Source organism: Podarcis bocagei (genome assembly GCF_964188305.1).
Source record: "Podarcis bocagei genome assembly, chromosome: 8".
NCBI lineage: Eukaryota > Metazoa > Chordata > Lepidosauria > Squamata > Lacertidae > Podarcis > Podarcis bocagei.
Genome location: NC_138133.1, coordinates 86,777,324 through 86,798,906, shown reverse-complemented (window position 1 = coordinate 86,798,906; position 21,583 = coordinate 86,777,324). Strand labels below are relative to the sequence as shown.

The following is a 21,583-nucleotide window of genomic DNA, read 5'->3' as shown; positions in this document are numbered from 1 at the left end:
AAGGCAGGGCTTTAGGAGGAAATAACACTAGGGACATAAGCCACACATTAATAAATCTTTCTCCCAAGATCTGACAAAAGCTGCATCCTACAGATCTCTCTCCCTCCCCCCCCCTTTCCTACCCACTTCTCCCTTTAATAGCTAAAACTTTGCAACTGATATTTATAGTTATTTTTGCCCCAGTGCATCAGTTTGAAGCTGCCAGGTACTCGGAGGTTAATTTCACTGTGTGCTTTTGTAAATTTATTTGGAAAGATAAAGTGTAATCAGTGGGTGGTGGGATTTTTTTGGGTGGTGGTGTTGGGATTTCTTTTCTTTCTTCTGGGAAAGAGATTTCTTTAAACCAGGAGAAAGCCAGGCGCCAGATCTCCTCCCCTTCCCACACTTCCAAAATTTTAATTTTGATGGGTTCATTCTATTCCCCCCCCCTACTTTGCCTGAGACCATGCAGAGCCCCAATCAGTCGGCAGGCATTAGTGGTTTGGAAGGGTCCTTAGACTGACTTGATTATACAGCAGGTTTGTAAGGGAAGATGAAGAACAAGAAGAACGTGGGCAGGAGTTGCAGTAGAAAACCAAACTGAACAAATTATGCTGTTGGGTCTGGTTCAGATTTAACCTTGAAACAAGGTATGATTTTTTTCGGAGTAGACTTCTGGATTAGGTGGTGCTCTCTCTGCTCTTCCCTGTTTATGCTGTATTCCTTCATTTAGCACTGTATGTGACCACCTCTAACCTGGATTATAAAGAGGTTTGGTACATGCCTAAATTTCATGTTGGATTTGAAATCGGGTTGTCAAAGAGTGCTAACAGACTTCATCATGGTTTGAATTTGTGTAAGGGATGGCTGTGTTTGCACATTACTATAAGCCACAGTTTTCTGGCTTGTCATCCTTTTTCTGCCCAATCATTGCTTCTTTGCTAATGCTCTGGTGCAAGCAGGACAAACAATCCAAGAAGCGTGAGCTGGTAATTGTGGTGTCTTTGTCCCTAGCAGCTTTAGGTTGGTTTTCAAGTTGTGGTTTGTTATGGAAGCCTCAATCCCTAACTTGGATGTAACAGAAAACCAAGGATTCATTTGCTCTGATTGCATGATTTTTGGTAAATGAGAAACATGGAAGACTTCAGTCAAGTAAAAAACAATTCATGGAATGGATGGGTTTTTGTTGACAGCTCAGAATTTAGGCAAATGTAGGAAGGTGTATGAACTTTATACTGTTCTCATTTGATGTTTTTCCCCAGCAGATTTTTGACTGTTTCGATTAAGGTTGAAGGTACACACTGAACTGAGTTTACAAGAGCATAAGGCATTTGCTCTTATAACCATATACCCTTGGTACTGGAGACAGAAGAAGGGGTAGAGCTCCAAACTTCTCAGGATTCAGCTTTATGTCCCCCCCCCCCCATTGTGTCAACAGATAAATCCTCTTTGGTATGGGCAATACTAGATTTCCTAAGAATAAGCAGTTTTATAATGAGAGGCTAAAATGTTTCTCAAGTAATTGTTCAGACTTTTTCTGGTTTCACTCTTTTCCCTCTTATCATTAAAGGTGCGTAGTTGTTTTTCAAGGAAGGGTGTGTTTTGGTTTTTGCCTACTGTGAAATTTGAGAGCTCTTGGGTGTTTAGAGATTTGACAGTAGAGGCACAGAGCGGTAGACATAGCTGCAAGCAACCTTGCAGCAAGGGAATCAGACATAACTTTCCACTGGAGGATTTCTTTCAAACACCACAAGAGCAAATGCAGGTCCTTGGATTTTTAAATTGTGCAAGTAATGGTATGTACTTCATGTATTGTTTGGATTAATTTGGTTAATGGGTATACAGACAATTCTGGTAACTGCAGAAGGTAGAGAACCTACGGCTGTGTACTGATAATAGCATGTTTTGCTTGCTTCTCAAATATGCAATAACCTTGTCTCAACATTCCCCTATGGTAACAAATGTTCTGTAGAAACTTGGTGGTGGCACTATAAAGAGTATCCATATTGTTTTCTCTTTTTCTTTGTCCATAATGGTGACTCAAGTTTGGATTTTGTAGCAATTCAGGTTGAAATTCTCCAAAAGCTGAAACCGCCTTCAAAAGCACAACCAAATCTGCTGAGGTGTGTGTGTGTGTGTGTGTGTGTGTGTTCCTTTGGTATGATTCTTTCTTGCCTGTTTCACTGTCGGGCATAGTGTTTAAAGTTCCTTATTTCTGAGATGGGATGAACTCTGGTATTTACCGTATTTTTCCGTGTATAACCCGCCCCTGTGTATAAGACGACCCCTATTTTTTTGGGACTCAAAATTAAGGAAATGGGAGGAGATTGCCCACAGTTCTTAAGCTTCTTTTGGGGTGGATTGCCAATTGTTGAGTTTTTTTGGTGGTGGTGGGGATTACCCAGAGTTGTTCAGATTGCCGACAATCGCTCATCCGCTAGTGGCTTATAGATAACAAAAATTAGTTACCGTACATTATAAAGAAAAACATCAGCCTAGTTTCAGGGGCAATGGAATTATTAAATTGGAATTAAATTATTAGTATTCATTTATTTAGAATACTCATTCCACTTTTCAGCAGGGGTGGGCTTTCACATAGGCATCTTCCATCCTCGAAAAAATGAACACACTCACTCAGTACTCTCACCAATATATATGTAGTAGGTTCTGGTTGTTTTATAGGCAACCCCTCCCTTGAAGCTCCTCTTCTCCCTTCCTCCCATATCAGAAATATATAAGATGTCAAGGCCGGAAGGACAGGGCTGCTCCTGCCACAACAGTTCTTTCCTCAGACAGCTGACTTGATGACATTTGATGGAATTGTCTTTCTTTTTCCCCAGTCTCAGTTTTTAGTTCGACTCTCTTGCTTTTGGCAAAGAACAGCCCCTCCTTAACACCCCCCCTTCCACATTTCTGGAGCAGAACTGATAATATCTAGGCCAGGAGGACAGGGCTGTTATCACACAGTTATTTCTGCAGACACATCTAATGTACCCTTCCAGACAACACAAGAAAGTATGTTATGATCATACTGTATTTGCTGGATGTGCTGTAAAGTGGTAAATCTGGTTTGGAAGTGCTTAGACGGATTGTGTTCTGAATGCTGTAATCAGAATTGGGGAATGGTAAGATAGGTGTAAGGGGGATCTATTTTGAACTCTAACACAAAAATGTTTTCCTTCCCATTTTTAAGACTTGATTGCCTTATTCTGTCCTCTTGCTCTCTATACATGTTCTGAAAAATGTAAGTTTATTTTTTCTTAAGTGCTCAAGCAACTTATTGGGCTAGGCTTGCAGAAGACTGGCATTTGGAGTAGCCGGTTAGCAGATGGTTGGAATGTGTGCAAGGACATCCAGTGGTATACAAACATGCATGGTAGTCTAATTGCCGTGCATTTTTCTGTTAACTTTTTTTGGCAACAGAAAAAACTTTTATCAGAAGCAATGTGAAGTGATAATTATTCCTTTCTTAATTGTATGCTTTTTGTAGTTTTATCTAAACACAATGGAATTACTGAGAGGTTATAAGCTTTTTACCTTCCAAGTCAGCAATTCCTTCTGGTGAGGGGGATATTTAGGTCAAGGTTACTGAAAAAATCAGAGTTTATATTGGTTTAATTACATCTTAATCTATGGGGAAATTGCTACCTGTGTATTCTGATAATACAACTATAGAGACTAAAAAATTATATATCTGTATGTGACAGTTGATGCATTTTGGCCAGCTGCCTTCAACTAAATAAAAAGAAATTAGATAGCAGAGGTTGCCCATGAAGCTTGTTCTGCCATCTGTATAGTACTTGGATTTCAATCTGGAGAATATCTGTATCCAATCTCCCCAGAACCCAATTGATGTATAAATATCCCCAGTAGCACAGTGAAAGAGGCAGGAGGAAGGTAGATATCCCCCAGTCCTCCTAAAACTGGCTGTACAACTGTACCATTATCTAGCAAGTTCAAGAAGCATGCAAAGAAATGTTTAAAACTTGGCATGCATCTGCTTGTACTTGGCATACATCTTTTTAAAATTGGATGCAAGTGCTTAATTTGTTTGTTACATTGGAAGAAATTGTTTGCTAGTATGATATATTACATTATACATTACATTACATTATATATTACATTACCAAACAGAGCTGGTTAAACTTGGGTCAAGTGCTCTTCATTGCTCAATTAAAAAAAAATCCAACTTCTGTATTTATATTTGATTGCATCATTTTTTTGCTTTCAGTACAGCTTAGTTTTAAGGGGAAATCATTTTAACTTGTGAATACAATTTAAAACTTGCATCTGAAATAGGAGTGTTCATGAGCTTTGTCATTATGAAGTGTTTTGCAGTTCTAAGTATTCAATTGGAAGTTAATCCATTGAACTAAGAGCGACTTTATTCTGAATAAACATAGACAGGATTGGAGTGCATGTGATCTAGTGTAAAGACATTTCTGTGTTAAGGCAAGGCTAGCTAATGTGATGGCCTTCTGATGTTGTGGGCTATAATTGGCATCTTATGTCAGCATCGCCCTAGAGCCAGTGCACCAACTGGACTCATGCACCTCAACCCCGACTGGGCTAGGCGAGCTGGGTAGCACCGCCAGAGACCTCCTTTCTCACAGGAACAGGTCACAGTGCTGTGGACTCACAGCTTAGAGCTGAGAGCACCGGATTCACTGTCTCAATAATACAGTCGTTGCGCAGCAGAGTTTTGCAGAGTCTTGCAGAGTATAAACCACTCGGAGAGCAGCTCTGTAGAATATCTTCCTTTTATTCTATAACTACAACTATGATACAAAACTATATACAGAGCTGAATATTCTAAGCATAAATCAATGCTACACTGAGAGTCTGCAGCTGCTCTTAGCAGCAATCTAATCTCTAGGATCTCTAGCACTCTCACTCTCTCCGATACACTGACTGACTCTCTCACACACACAGATATGTTGCTGGGCAGAATAAGTAGATAGGCAGGACACGCCTCCTGCTCTCTGTGGATAGTCAGCAGAGACCATCAGGAGATGGTCAGGAGATTCTTGGGTATGGGAGGGGTGAAATCTCCTCATCTTCCCCAGTCCAAAATCTCTGGAGAGTGCCATGTTGGCTATCCCTGTGTTAAGGAGAAGTGCTTGGCATTGGACCAGCCATCGTCTCTAATTTGTGGTCATTGTGGACTGCATATGGCAAAGTGAGTTCAAGCTATGCTTTAAGGTAAGGTTACCAGATTTTTTTCAATGAATCCAGGGAAACTTTTCAACTTGGATGGATTTTGTATGGGGACTGATTTTGTATGGGAAACAGGGACATCTGGTAACCTTACTTTAAGGGCTTCTTCCCAAAGGCAAAAAAACCCTACTATTGTAGGGTGGTAGGTACTAGTGTAATTTTTGGTCTTGTGCCAGAAACACAACACTGGCATATACCAGGTAATCATAACTTACACCAGTCACATCAAAGTATGCATTTGGACACCCTGCTTCAGCCATTTGGCATAAATCCAAATACAGAAATGGGTGAACATGGTCTATATGGTCAGGAATTTACTACAATCTCCCCATGTGGCTGGGTGATGTGGAGATAATTTAAATTTAGCAAAAGCTACACCTGAGTCTTACACCTAATTAGTTGAGAAAATGTGCTACAAAACTTATTGTAGGCAAATAAATGTTTGTAACAATTACCATTTCTATCAGCAACAGTAAATATCCAAAGTAAGCAAAGTAAGCAAATGTTGTTAAAAGAAAATTTCTGAATCAAAACTACATGTGTAAATTCATCGCAGATCACATTTACTAAAACATCCTTTCTTTTAAAAAAAGAATGCTCTGCTTTGTATGTTCAGTACTGGGAACCATTCTCTGGAAAATGACACAACTTGGGTTTACTAGCCTTTGAGCATTTAACCACAAATCTCAACATTACCTGCTAGTCAAAATAATATCCATTATTATTTACTGGGAAATACTGAATCTTGCTTCATTCTGTATCTCATTCAGTCAGCTTGGGCTTTAGGCAACCTAAATAATCTGTTGTCACCTGCAAATATGACTACCCCACTGCTCACTCGTGATACCACATCATTTTGATCACTGTTTGCTTCCCTCCTTTGTATTAAATACCTGGGAACTAGTGATTGGGGATCATCCCTGTTCTGAGCACCAAGTTCTCACACATCACAGTTGTACTCCTCACCTCCTTGAGTTCTGAAACTGTTTTGAGACTTGACTTTGCATTCTGTTTACTTACTTGCATTCATCTTACTTGCACACAATAAAAAAACACTTGTACATGGACATTCGTTTACTCTTTTTGTGCTTGCCCCTCCTTTACTGTCCCCTGCTTGGTCTGATGATTAGTTCAAATTCAATGTGGGAAAGGTATGTTTCCCTTCTGGTGGAAAGTGTGGGTGCTACTTAGCAAGACGGGGTAGAGTTGCTTCTTTTTATATAAATCCATTGGTGGATTGTCTGTTGCATTCTTACCCCACTATGTTGGCTTATTTGAGGCAAAAAGCAAAATCTTCAGTGTCAAATATCATTTGCTCCTATCTGGAGATTGACCTTGTTGCAAATGGCTTGTTTTGCTTGACATTGTGTGTATATCAGATATTGGTGCCTTTAAAAACATTTCTGAGCACCGTCATTGTGAATGATTTATAACTCAACTATAAACTTGCTTAGGTGGACTCTTACAGACAGATATGCAAAGAACTGTACCTGTTTCTTAGTGGGGGAATTTTGCTTTTGATTTGTATCAGCTGAAGAAACTCTCTGATCACAGTATGTTAACGTCAAGTTCTCTGCAGGGTACAACAGCAATTGCTTATCAGGTTTTCTTTTATCAGGAGCCTTCTTCTAAGATGTTTGAAAAAGTAGACCCTTCAAGAGTTTTCTAGTCGTCTTCTGGCTCCACCACCAGGTTCATGAGTAAAAACCCACTCTAAATGTCTGCCTGGGAACAACATTCGCCACAAAAACTGCTTGCTGTTTTGTCTATAACTAACAGCTGCAGTTTTCAAAGTCATAAAGACATATTGATGTAGAAGGGTCATCCTTGTAAAACACAAATCTGGAAAATCATTGTAACACTAAAATAGTTAAGCTTAGCATTCCCTTTGTATTAGCAAACTATAAATCAACTGCTGTTGTTCTTGGCCTTGCTCATTAGGCAGAATTGCACCCCATATGTATGTGTGTGAGTGAGTGAGAAAGAGAAAGAGGGAGAGAGAGAGAGAATTTTGAACAGAAGCTGTGAGGTCTATTGAAATAAAATGTTTGGGCATCAAACATGCACTTATAAATTTATGCCAGACTGCCTACAATATGTATGTGAAATGCTTACTGGTTGATGGACGTCTCAAGCTGTGGAAGTATACAGTGCTTACTCATAAGTAGAGCAGACTGTATCAGCATAAATAAAGGCATAGTTTATTTTTTTCTCTCAACAGTTTTTTCCAGTTGAATGGGTCAGGGATGTGGTGGCCATAGCTTTGCCTACATTTCTTATCGAAACCTACTCACTCCCATGTTGAAGCATCATTGTATAGCTTAGGCAGAATTAACAATTTTTGATGTATGTTCACATGTTGGTAGCAAGCCACTTCGTTATGTTGTGCAACATGATCGTATCACAGCATAGGATGCATTTAGCTTTATCTCTCTAGAGAAGTAGCAGGAAGTTGCTGCGCAGTTTATGTGCACAAGCAAGAACATGCCTTCTAATGTTTCATCATGGATTTTGTTTTCTAAATACCTGTTAAGACTCTGTGGGAGAGAATAGTTATAGTTTTACATTCAAGTGATTTAATTCCAGAAAATTCAGTTGCATCTATTTTCTGTTAAATATTTTAATGTAATAGCTCTCGTTTCCCCCTCTCTCAACTTCCTTTCAATATTCTAAGCTGAGACATGAATATTAAGGATGAAAGGCACTGAACTCAGATTTTCTTACGTGCTGATTTTGGAGGCTGTGGACACCTTAGAACTCAATCGTGTTTCACTGCTTGAAAACTCTGTCTTCCTGTCAGGCTATCTAGTCAACTGGGATAATATGACATTTAAAATTGCATCACAACAGTTGTTTAAAACCTGGACATTTTAAGTGGTGGCCCACTGAGATCATCTTTCTAGGAATGAAAATCCCCAAAGCTGGTTAAAGTGAATTTAGCTTTCATACTTGATCAAATAAAGCCGATTTAGACTGCTGGGAGACATTAGTGGTCAATCGTTGTAGGAAGTTCTGTATCATTAGCATGAAAATTCTTCCTCATCTCATTTATATTTTAAGGGGCCTTCCTGTCTCAGTTTCACAGCATTATTTTACAGAAACCTGTTGACCTTAAAAATATCCCTTTGTGGAATTGCCTATCCCATTTCACTCTCCAGTAGCTCTGACTCCTTGCTTGAGTTTAACAATCTCGGTCCCCACATCGTATCATAGAACCTTTTCTTCTAGCATGTCTTTGACAATGAGTTCCTCAAACTGCAATGGCGCATACATACACAGTTTTGACCCATTATAAAGGTCACTGCCTTTGTATAGTTGGCTCTAGGGCAGGGATGAAGAACATGTGGTCCCCTGCCCCAAAATTGTTCTATGATTTTGTTTTTGTTCTCTGAATCTAATGTCAACCATGCCATCACGGCATACTCAGAAATGTTGTTATACATGGTACGTTACCTGACTCCCATTTTCCAGCAGAGAGAATTCTAGTTGCAGGTGATAAGTCAGAAACCATTCCACATGGTCATGTCCAGTAGAACATTCTAAACAATTTAGCAAAAATACCATTGGGTGCAATGGATCTCCATGTCCCAAAATTTTGTTGACTCCTGTAGGAAAGATGAGCGCTAGAGCAGTTTCCTCTCCTGTAGTTTCCAGCAGCTCATATTCAGTAGCATACTGCCCTCAACCTTGGAGGCAGAGCATAGCTATCATGTTAAGTACCCACTAATAGCCTTTATCTCCATGAATTAATCTCTTTTTCCCCCTTATTCTTTTTCTGCACTTCTGGACATACAGTATATCTGCAAGTTCTTCAATATTTTGATTGCCAATTTTTAATGCTGTTCCTGTTCTTATTTTCTTTAATACTGCATCCTTTACTCAAACACTAAAAAATTAATTACAAACATCTTTATCCAACTTGTTGGGGTTTTTTTGCATGTCTTCAGTTTATCCTGTATGCCCATAAAATGCTGGTTTCATAATCTTCATCTAGTTCTAAGAAATCTTTGATACTAGGGACACCAATCAGTTGTTTTATAACTGTCTCGTAGCTGTCATTGCCTGCTCAAGAGGTAATTTATTTTATTCATAATTAAGAAGAAATATGACTAGCATCTTACTTTGTTATTAAAGCTAAAAATTGCATCTCTGCAGAAATGTAAAAGACATCTGCTGGGAATTAAAAATAACTTTTTAAGTTCTATACATTAATACACATCCAGAGATTAAGAAGCTACTCTGATATTCCAAGATGGGGAAAGATCTTTGTATAAAGAGGATCAATAGTTTTTCATTTTAGCCAAGGGTTGACACCTTATTAAGTATTTAACAGTTACGTCACAAACAACAAAGACTAGAGATCGTTGTATGGAAGACAAAAGTTTACAAAATTATTGTTTGCTGTTAGAAGTTATGAAGTTCCAGTTTATATTTTGAGTCATTGCAACATTAGGTGTTTACTTACTCATTTTCAGTTCCAGATTTAGGGCATTGGTTTGTTTTGCATTTGCATGAATTAGCATTTCTGGTTTTCAGTGACCTTTGAGAGGAATAAGTTCTAAATATACTAAGGTACTTCACTGAGAAAGATGTTGTCCTGCTTTTGTAAGGAAAAAATACAGCTGCATCTCCTTCAGCTTGCTTCTGGATAATAATATATAGTGAAAGCTCCTGCTAGCTTCCAGGAGGGACTTGCTTCTGTTCTTTATTGTCACTCTTTAAAAAGTAATTGATTGAAAATGCATGTTAGGGTGTGAGGCTATCAAGTGAACAGAATGGGCTTACTGGTACACACACAAAATATTGGAGTAGAAGAGATTCGAAAGGTTGATTGCTGTGGCTGTTCTTCTTTTAGGATTTATTGCGGCCGCAGCCAGATTTAGCAAAATACGTTTACCCATCTGGCAGCCTAGAATTGTCTCGTCAGCTGAAGCTAATGGACTTAGTGATGGATGCCTTTTGTTTGCGCTGCCTGACTTTTGAGTGAAAGGAGACAAAAGAAGCTCCACTGGCTTCACTGTACTGTGTGATAAGCTCGTGACCAAAGGCTGCTGCACTATGTTCTCTGTGAAACGGGATGGGGGGAGAGCAAATATTAATTGACAACTTAAGTGTTTTGGATCTAAGAATGCTGGAGCTGTACTGAATATACTGAATTCTAGCAGGCTTTGTAAGCAAGAACCTACATGGAAAGACTATACTGTGGTAAGTATTATGTAAGACCATTCTGTTTCACCAGTTTAATGTGTGCATTGGATGCAGTTGCTGCTATGCCTGGATTCTGAATATTTTTAGTCTTTTGTTGTATGTAACCTGAAAACCCAATTGTATCAATTAGGTTAATAGTTAGGACCTTTGTGATTATTCTGCATTTTGTCTCCCAATATGGGTGTTCATGTGGCTAAATTACATGCACTGAAAATCCATCAGGTCCATTTTCAATGATCAAACATGTCCCATCCCCCATTTTTCATTACAGAATCAAAATTTATCTGGAACAAAATTAAACTTCATTAGTTTGATTGGGATGCTGCAAGATCCTTTCATGGTATGCGGGATGGTTAAACATGGGTGTGTTGATATGGTAACTGACAGCTCTGGGTATGTATCTGTGTGCATTAAAGTATACCTGATCAAGAGCACATTGACAAAGTATGATCATAAGAAATAACAAGTAGCCGATTGATTTTCCTAATACATAAAGCTGTGTGGTACTGAAACATTTGTTTCCTCAGTCAGCTCAGTTTTATCAAAGAATGTCACAAGAGCTAGTTTCAATTTGTTCACATTTTTATTTTGTAAACCAATTATCTTCACTGATTTAAAGATATTGAGCATATAGCAATTTCTAAGTGGCATTGAGTTTTCGTAAAAGTAGTGAGACAATTGTGACTATAAATCAGTTGTGGAGCAGCTTTTTTCCGTTACTCACAACATTTGGATGTCACACTAAAACAGGAGTAGCTAACTTGTGGCCCTCCCATATGTTTGGCTGCCATCTTCTCTCACCAGCACCAGCAGGCATAGCTAATGGTTAGGGATTTTGGAATTTGTAGTCTGGAAAAAAGGTGGCTAGGACTTAATCCTTGAGTTTAAAGTCCCACTTCCCTGATAACTGGAAGAACATGCTCTACGTTGCTTAGATATAGATGTGTCTTTGTATTAAAAGTTTAAGTGTTCAGAATTTCCCATCTAGCAGCATTTGCTGCATTAATAAAATGCGTTTATTGCCTTTGGATTAAAAATGCCCCAGAGGTGTATTTGATGAAGGCCTGCATAATTGGTGGCTCACCAGTCAGAATACAACACACCAGCCGTGTCTGGTTGTTGCTGCTTGCTTGACAAGCCCTCAGCTCTTGCAAGGGGTGGGGGGATTGTGTGTGGCCACGTGTTTTAGGTAAGGAAAATGTCATTGGTTCCTCCACTTCCCACAACATATATGTAGCATTTATTAGCTACCTTTCTTTGACCTCCAAGATATATTTGTACCAAATATTTGTACCAATATTTGATTGGTGACATAGGCGCCGACTCCATGGGGCTTGAGGGGGCTCGAGCCCCCTCAAAAAATTTTTTTGGGGGGCTCAGCCCCCCCAATAATCTCGGGCGGGCGCCCTTTCAGCAGAGCGCCGCCGCCGCCGCCCGCCGCCGCCTCCTCACCTGCTCCTTCGCCAGCCAGCCAGCCGCGCGCCCTAATCGGAGGCACTGCCGGAAATCCCGCGAGAACAGGGGAATCCCGACTGGCCACACCTCCCAGCCAGCCAATCGGCTGGCTGGGGGGCGTGGCTTGCCCTATTTAGGGCCGGAGCCACTTTATTTGCATATTCATGAGCTTATTTATTATTCATGAGCTTTCCCGGGCCCCCCCAATATTTTTTCTAAGTCCGCGTCCCTGATTGGTGATTAAAACTTGCCTCTTGCTGTTGGGAGAAAGTCTGTGTCATTATGCTGTTAATACGCATAAATTGATTGGTCTGCACAGTGCATTACGGGAAAGATACGCTTCAGCCATCATTTTAAATGTTGATTATGCTTTAATGGTTCTACACTAAATATATTCATTTGACTCTTAATGGACACCCAAAACCATTCATGCTGAATGTGTTATTCTTATCAGTGCTCTGACAAAAAAAGCACACATTTAACATTTCTAGATGTTTCACTGTAACTTCAGGAATCCCTGTAAGCAGATCGCTTATACAAACAGTGCACAGTTCATTCATGCTACCTGGAATTCCTTTGTTAGATTATAGTCTTTGTAGGCTGTAGACTTTGGAGTCCTTCTATGGAGTGGATTCTCCACCTTTCATGTGAAAAGTGGAACAGCCAGACTGAGGAGGACAAAGTATTTACCATATTAGTTCTTCAGATTGACATCTTTTATCATCCCTTGTCCTTATCTTCCTCTTTGGTCATTTTAAATTGCATGTATTTTCTTTTCCAGTCTTACTTTTTGTGAAGCCCCATAATTCTTTACCACTAACTGGAGCAATAAAGAAAAAAGTGGTCTTGGGAATATTTAGCTAGAGGTGGATAAATCAATGGTCTAACTTAGAAGGAGGATTTGCAGTTTCTCTCCTGAATCATTCCATTTTTTTTACAAGTTTATATTTTAACCTGCAGACGAAAACAATAGGATTATTGTATGAAGTTTGGATACATGATACTGATGAGTGTATCCATTAAATACACATATTACTTATTTCATTTGTACCTAGGCCTGTTGAACAAATCAGTCTTTGCCTGTCAGTAAAAGGAAAGCAGAAAGCAGGGCAGCATAACATTGCATGGATGGGGGTTCCACAATCTGGGAGCAAGCTACTAAGAAGGTGCTCTCTTGTGTCCTCACTAAACATGCCTGTGAATGTGACAGGACTGAGAGAAAGACTTCCCCAGAAGATCTTAAAACCCAGATTCCCATAGGAAGATACACATCCTGAGTTGCTTTGGGTTCATTAATGGAGGTGGTGAATTGCGACGAAAAAGTGAATAGAGATGGGGCAGTCCTACTTGAGGTTAGGCTGGCCTCAACTAGAGCCAGGGCTTTCTCGGCTGCGGCTCCAATCTGGTGGAACGCTCTGTCACAAGAGACTAGGGCCCTGCGGGACCTGACATCTTTCCGCAGGGCCTGCAAGACAGAGTTGTTCCACCAGGCCTTTGGTCAGGGCGCAGCCTGACTCCCTCCTCTGGCAACCTGCACAGAATTTTGCTTAACGGTTGCCATCAATTTGATTTAATTAATTGTTATAATGAAATGTTTTTAGAATGTTTGATTATTTGATTGTTTGATTATTTGATTGTTGTTAGCCGCCCTGAGCCCGGCTTCGGCTGGGGAGGGCAGGATATAAATAATAATAATAATAATAATAATAATAATAATAATAATAATTGATATACCACTTGGTATTTGCTACAGTGGCTTAGAGGGTGTTGTTGTTGTTGTTTTTGAGCAAGTAGTATGTAAATTCTGTAAAATAATAAAAAGAGAAACCAAAATAAAACCATCCATACAGTGGTGCCTCGCAAGACGAAATTAATCCGTTCCGCGAGTCTCTTCGTCTTGCGGTTTTTTCGTCTTGCGAAGCACGGCTATTAGCGGCTTAGCGGCTATTAGCAGCTATTAACGGCTTAGTGGCTTTAAGAAAAAGGAAACAAACTCGCAAGAACTCGCAAGACGTTTCGTCTTGCGAAGCAAGCCCATAGGGAAATTCGTCTTGCGGAACGACTCAAAAAACAGAAAACTTTCGTCTAGCGAGTTTTTCGTCTTGCGAGGCATTCGTCTTGCGGGGCACCACTGTATTTGAATTGGCTTTGAAGGCGGAGGAGTTTTGTGTATGTGCTGTTAGTCGAACTGTCAGACTGAAAAATGTTACAGGATCATTAAGACTCTGAATTGCAAGGGTTGACTAATAAGTGGAAGAATAAAGTATTTAAGAGAGTGTACGAAATGCTGGCCTGGACTGAGAGACAGCTTTTACCTGGTGGGCAGAATATTTAGAAAGTGTTCTTTTGAAGCAGATTACCCACCAGACTCTGTGTACTCTTATGATTAATTTAGTGCTAGTGAATGGAGCTAGAGAGGCTACTTGGGAGTCAGTTCCTCTATGGTCCACTGAGTGTGAAGGAATGACCGCTGGGTGTGGAGCACACTTCCGCCCGCAGGCAGCCTTAGCTGTCTGACTGCGTGACCTTCGGGTGTGGAGCACACTTCCACCCACAGACAAACCACAGCTGTCTGAACATCATGCCCTCTATCTAACCTTTGGCTTTTTCAGTGGTCTGCCATGCCCTGTCTGTGACCTTTGTCTCCTTCGTCATACATTGTGCAAGGGGAAAGTGACGCGGTGGAAACAGGTGCCAAAATAACTTTGTACCACCCCTCGATCTCGGGATTGGAAGATGTGTAAAGGTCACAGTCCAAAATGTATCTGACTGGTTTTGCATATTGTGCTAATAAAAAGAGCCTCAGCAGAGCTGGCTGGCAGCTTGCTTGTGCACAGTTCACCTGCATTACCTGACAGTAAGAGCTGTTCAACAGTGGAATTTGCTGCCAAGGAGTGTGGTGGAGTCTCCTTCTTTGGAGGTCTTTAAGCAGAGGCTTGACAACCATATGTCAGGAGTGCTCTGATGGTGTTTCCTGCTTGGCAGGGGGTTGGACTCGATGGCCCTTGTGGTCTCTTCCAACTCTATGATTCTACCAACTCCTGCCTCATGCCTTCATTTCAGAGTGGGCCTGTCTGCTTCAGTTTTTGTCATTAGCTTATAGCATCCTGCTAAGAAGTGAAAACAGAGCTGACTTTTCTATCCAAGAGTTTGCCAAGAGTGTTTCCAATTGTCAGATCACTGTAGCCACTTCATGTCTCAGGTTTTTCCACTCAGACCTAGGTACTTCTATAAGAGGGATGTGATGGTAGGACTGCCCAGGAGCAAATAACATGCCATGTACCTCTCAGTCTGTTCTTTCTCAAAGAAAGGTAGGGATGTATTCTAGTTTGTCACAAGAGTGTAATTTCCCAGCACCACTCCACAACTGGAAGCCTGAGCGAAGGGTTAGGCACAGCTGATGGCTCGTCCAAAACATAATAAACTCTAATTATAAATATTAATTTAATTTCCATAAAGAATGAAAGAAATCTAAAGTTACACTGGGGGGAGGGGACAGATTCTCTAAGTAGTTCATAACACTTGTTATATCCTGACAATATTTTCAGTAACTTGCAGGTTAAAGAGAAGCATCTTTCTTCAGTTGGCATACGGAGAACATGTGCTGTCCCATCAACACATAAAACACATTAAGGAGAGTGGCAAAACTATTGGGAAAACCTACTCTTTGTCTCTGGAGATTCAGGAGAGGGTTTGGGTGACAACAATAATGCCATCAGATAGGATTTGACTGGGCCAGGTTTTGCATGGGCCACAATGGCAAACACAATTTTACCTCCTGTAAATGGCATTGAGAAGTGAGTGTACAGTTGAGATCTTCTGTTCCCACTTGTCAGATTTCCCACGTGGATTTGGTAAAGTGCAGCTCACATGCTTACTGGCTTTTGAGATTATGTAGACAGGAATCTGGGCAGAAAGAGGGCATTATGAAGAGAACCAGTGTTGGATTACTGTTACAGCTGAGACCATACATGATTCAATATTGAACATGATAGAAACAGCTCTGTATAGATAGCTAGAAACAACTGTAGTTCATTGAGGCCACCACTTGTTTTCTGGCAGCACATTCCGAATCTTAGCAGGTCTTGAAAAGAAAATAGCATGAGTCCTTTTCTGATTGGATGGTATAAACCTTAAATAAACTTAAACTGACGTATTCCACTGTTTTACTTGGCCGATTAAAGGGACCTCCCAATACTGTTTTGTAGCTTGTCAACCACAGTTGGTGTTTCTCATATGCAAGACAGAGTTGAGGTCTATCTATTAGGCAAATCATTGCTAGTTTAAAGAGTTGTGCAAAGCAGAATTGACATAGAAATGTTTGTTCTTTTTAAAAAGTCTTGCTCCATTAGTCAAAAGACATTCAGAGCCACTTAGTCTTAAAAATTATTCTAAAAATACAAAACACAGCAATTTGGTCTAGATATAAGGCTGAACCATGGTTTAGAGCAGGGGTCCGCAAGGTTTACCTTGCCCAGGCCGGTTCACTCCAGCGGAGATCCCACTGTGGGCCGGATAGCGTGATTTCCGGCGTCTGCGCAGACGTGATATTCGGCGCCTCAGCGGCAGCTCAGTTCAGGGGCCGGTTAAACGACCCCCGTGGGCTACTTGTGGTCCATGGGCCTTAGGTTGCCTACCCCTGGTTTAGAGTGACATGCCTGAGCAGCAGTAAACTTTGAGCTTATACACTATCCCTCTCCTTTTCTTCTCTAGTACATCCACAAAGTTTGGAAACATTTCCTGGTTTGAACGAACTAGAGTTAAGCATTACACTCAAACAGGGAACTCTGGTCAGTTAAACCACAGTTTGATCTGGGCTTGTTTCAATGAAGTATTGTTTTACTAACTACAGGGTAAATTATGGATCGTTAAGAACAGAAATCTGCAGCTGCACTGGAAGAGGAGAGAGCAGAGGGAAATGAAGTCAGAAGGCCAGTTAATACTAAACCATGGTTTTAGCATTGTGTCTGAACTTGGGACAATAAGCACCTTTATTTTTCCCCAAAAAATAAATAAAAATCTTCTATCAGTCCAATCAAGTTATATATCAATAACAGCTCCAGAATTCAGACCTAATTAAGTACAGCTTGGGTACCACCACAAATCTCCTTTTCACAAGTCAACACCCTCTTTTAATTGGACTTGCTTTGCTCTGATGCAGGAGTGTGCACATTTTAGCACTGTACAGATTTTCTCTTTAAATATTCTTATGATGACCCTAGAGCACAGCACAACTAACATATGGTTATCCATTGCTCTTTGGGACACTGTCTTTATTTTATTTTTGTTACATAAATAGAAAACAGTTTTAAATGTCAAAAAGAGGACAACTAGAACAAGAAAAAATGATAAAAAATGCAATACAAGGGGAAAGTATACAGTACAGTGGAACTACAAATACTTTGCATCACATACCTTATGGGAGAAAGCACCTCAAAGCTAAAATTGTAAAATGTCATGCAAATATGAGATATACCAAGAATCATGGGTGATTTCTGTCCTGAGCTGTTTCCAAAAATTGAGCTGTGAGAGTGGAGGGTAAAATTTGGAAGACTTCTTGAATGAATGAAATTGTGTACAAATCCTTTACAATGACCAGTCTGCCCTATTAAATGAGTGCAGGAGTGGTTATTGGGTATGGCTGTTATACAGGAACATAAGAAGCTGCCTTATCAAACTGGTCAGTCCAATAGTAGGATTTCAGGCTGGAGGTCTCTCTGAAGCCCAGAGATACCAGGAACTGAATCTGGGACATCCTGCATGCAAAGCAGATGCTCTAGAGCAGAGCTATGACCCTTCCCCTTGTTGTGTAAGAACACAAGAGCATGATTGCTTGGTCATCCCAATTTAGTCCAATCTGCTTCAGGCAGCCAGGCAGCCAGATGTTTCTGAAAGCTGTCAAGCATAGCATGAAGATAGCAGTGAAGACTAACATGTTTATTATGGAACGACCTTTTGTGGACTAGAATCAAATGCATGATGGGTTATCACATGTGTGGTTACGTGTACATATGTATGTTGAGAGGAAAATGCTGTAGGGTCAAAGGAGTGTAGAAAATGCAGTCTGAGACTATTCACACAGTGACCATATATAGCAGCAGTCCCTTGATTTGATCTATTTATAGTGAGATCAAAGCACATTGTATTTATTCAACTTAGGAGTGCTGTTATTGAATTTATTGAAAAGTGATGGTAGTTTAGACAAATTAATATAGTATAAATATAAATAATGTTAATATAATCTTATTGAGTAATCTACATTGCTATAGTGAATTTGTTATCTAATTAATGCAAGTTGTGAAGAAGTAACTGTGCAACACTGGTTTTGGTGGTGCCTACTTTTCCCTTTGTTCTTTGTTACAGTTCGTGGTTAGTGTGGCTAGAACTTAACCATGAGCAGGACTTTGAAAAGCACCCTGTGCTATAGCAAAACAAAAACAAAAACAAAAAACAAAACATAGAGAGGAGCAAAGCAGCTGTGATGTATTCTCTGGGAGACCATGTATTCATGTAAGCCATAGTTTGGCTCAGTGTGACATGCAAACCAGGGCAGCATGGAATTGTTCATTTTGTAATGTCTGTGGCAATATTTACTTTGAAACTGTGCATATCTTTAAAAAATAATGTCAGTATGCATTAGCTTTGGATACATTAGCTTCCTGCTTTGCCTATATCCATTGTGTTTATCTTGGGTGAGGAGGTATGTTCACATAAAAAGATTCCACCCCTTCCCATATTCTGAAGTAAATCCTTTCCACTTGTGGGTGTTGTTGCTTACCAGTTATAGATAATTCTCTCACCCCCCCCCCCAAGTTCCTATAACACTTTTTTCACAGAAGCATGTCAGGACATGAGCTGCCTTTCCTTTCCAATGTCTGTTCTGAAGATTGTCCAGGCTTACATGCTTTTTTCATAAGGGAATTTTCAAATAATGAAACAGAATTTTTGTAACACCCTTTACTTTTTTTTAAAGAGAACTGGGTTAAAATCTTAGAGATACAAATATCCCCAGATTATAATTCATTGATGTGACAGATCCAAGATAGCGCGCTGCTTAGCAAAAATAAATCTATGGGTGCATCCACCTATACTAGAAGACTGTAAGGCTTCTGCTGTCTTAAGGAGGCTGTATATACCAATAACTGTTGTTTATGGAATCTATTGCTGGAGGCAACGTAAGGCTTTCCATTCCTGAAGTTTGTGTTGTTCTTTCCTGCCTGCTTTTTGTTTTCTCATATTTAAGGGCTTCTCTCATTACATCAGCCTGACTTGCTAGTGAGCAGATGGTTTAGTGAGCATTTTTCTTGGTGGAATTGTTACCCTTGAGCTTTTCTGTGTTCTCCCCTGAGTGTTGCCTAGTTTTGTAAGACAAAATCCTGTGGCACCCTTAAAGACAAACCAGTCTCTTCTAAATTCGTAATGAACTAGCTTAGCCCTAAACACTTGAAGTGGTGGCGTGGAAGTCAGAAATGTGGAGTTTAATAATTTATCTTGTTATCTTTCTCTCTAGGCCTGTGTTTATGGTAGGTTTTTCCTTAGTACCTTGACCATATCTCCTCAATAAGTGGGAATACTGCACATATAGCTATAGCTCCCTTCATTTCATGATTACGGGCTGGTTTACAATATAAGGTCACATACATAACATAATAACAAAACAATTCCCGCCCCCCCAGTTTAATCAGTCATTTAGCCAAGTTTAATGATCAACCATGTGTGGCTTTCAGATTGTTGTAATACTGTTAGTATTTTAAACAGATGTCTTCATTTACTTTATTGTACCTTATTTGTTAGAATATATAATTTTACTGTTTTAATGATTTAAATAAAAAGAGTTTTTTAAAAGGAACCACATCTCTTGTCCCACCTACTTTTGGCCTCTAGCCCCACCCATAAGAGACAACCCCAATTTTTCTGGCACCCATCTCCCCCCAAAATAAATATACATATTTTGTCTTTTTTTGCCTTGAGGAATTTTTTGGGGAAGTCTATTAGAATTATGTCTACATCTATACATGTGCTGTAATATGCACTAAATTCTTTTTCATCCTATCTCCCAGAACTACAGTCTAGCTAGTCTAGCTAAAGTCCAAGGCTCTGCAGTCTAGCTAAAGTCCAAGGCTCTGCAGGGAGAGCTGGGAAACAGATGGCCCTCCAGATGCCATCAATAATAATGATGATGATGATAGTAGTTTATTATTTGTACCCCACTAATTTGACTGGGTTGCCCCAGCATATATAAAAACATAATAAAACATTAAACCTTAAAAAACTTCTCTATACAGGGCCGCCTTCAGATGTCTTCTAAAGGTTATATAGTTACTCATCTCCTTGACATCTGATGGGAGTGCGTTCCACAGGGTGGGCGCCATTACCAAAAAGACCCTTGGCCTGGTTCCCTGTAGCTTCAATTCTCGCCAGGAGGCCCTTGGTGCTGGATCTCGGTGTCCAGGCTGAACGATGGTGGAGACCCCATTTGAGTTTGGTGTCAAACTCAGCCAGCATGGCCAATGGTCAGGGATGGATGGGAGTTGCAGTTTGAAAGAACCTCCCTTCCCATGCTGTAAGGAGAACTGCTTTTGAAACTGACAAATGGGTTAACTGTTCAAAGACGCAAATGCATTCAAAAATGTTTTGTAGCCTTTTTGGCTCCTGGCTGCTTTTCTATTCACTACAACTTAACTAACATGTTATATTGGTAAATATTGTGTTACTGCATTTTGAGAGTTGTTTTTATTTCTGGCTGCTATGTGGTTTTCAGCAATAACTGTATATTCTTAGAGGCAGATCTCAGATTGTGTTTGAAATATGCTGTAGGCTGAGCTGGGAAGCTTTCAGTTTTTGGTGTAATTATTTTACTTAATTGTTTTTCATTAAAGTTTTATTAGTTTTTACAACATGAAACATTGATTATAAGCCTAACTAAATATATAACATTAACATTTTCTTCTTGATATGTATTTCTCCATGCTTTCTAACCTTTGATATATCCATGCCAGCTTTTAATGATGATCAAGCTCTTCTCTTATTGTGAATTAGAGAGATGTTGGGGATTAGCAGCTGGAATTCCTGCTGTTAATGTAACTTCAAAATTGGCCTTAAAAGTTGCAGAAAAGCTGGATCAGTTTATCAGTTTAGATAATCCACCAAACCATAGGCATTAGCTGTCAACCTTTTCCTTTTTTTAAGGAAATTTCCCTTATTCCGAATAGGATTCCTTGCAAGAAAAGGGAAAAGTTGACAGCTATGACCATAGGTAGCAACTATATTTCAAATCACAATTGCCGATTATAGCTTCCTAGCTAGTTATATGCATGGTTTGTCAGTTCAGACATCATAGGTTAGACTAGTGATGGGGATAGACTTTTGAGATTGAAATATGACCATTTCCAACTTATGTAGCTCAAGAGAATGGCATTGTAAATTAAAAAGATTGCACCGAATGTTATTTACACTAATATATATTTCTTTTTAATTATTGCAGATATTTCCAGACTTTCTTTTTCAGCAGGTAAGATATTGTTTTAATAATAAATGTTGGCTTTTATAATGATATAATTCTAAAATATGGCCAAGTAAGATGCCTGTAATTTTTTGTATTGCTTAGTGATCATTAATATATTTTGTAAGCTATATAGTTATGGGGTCAAGAAGTCAGAATTGTTGTATACAGAGGTGTGTAAAAGTCCATAGGGATTTGCTGCTCTGTTTTCAATACAGTTGT

At 39.7% G+C, this 21,583-nt stretch overlaps 1 protein-coding gene across 3 annotated transcripts in view; it reads left to right on the top strand.

Moving 5' to 3' along the window:
- Window positions 1–21,583, top strand: part of PTK2 (protein tyrosine kinase 2) — a 206,681-nt gene that overhangs the window by 26,385 nt on the left and 158,713 nt on the right. For all 3 annotated transcript variants that reach the window (XM_081204424.1, XM_081204417.1, XM_081204426.1), the window contains one exon: window positions 21,344–21,370. The gene's annotated coding sequence lies outside the window, so the exon portion shown is untranslated. Of the gene's footprint in view, window positions 1–21,343; window positions 21,371–21,583 lie in introns of those variants that run through there.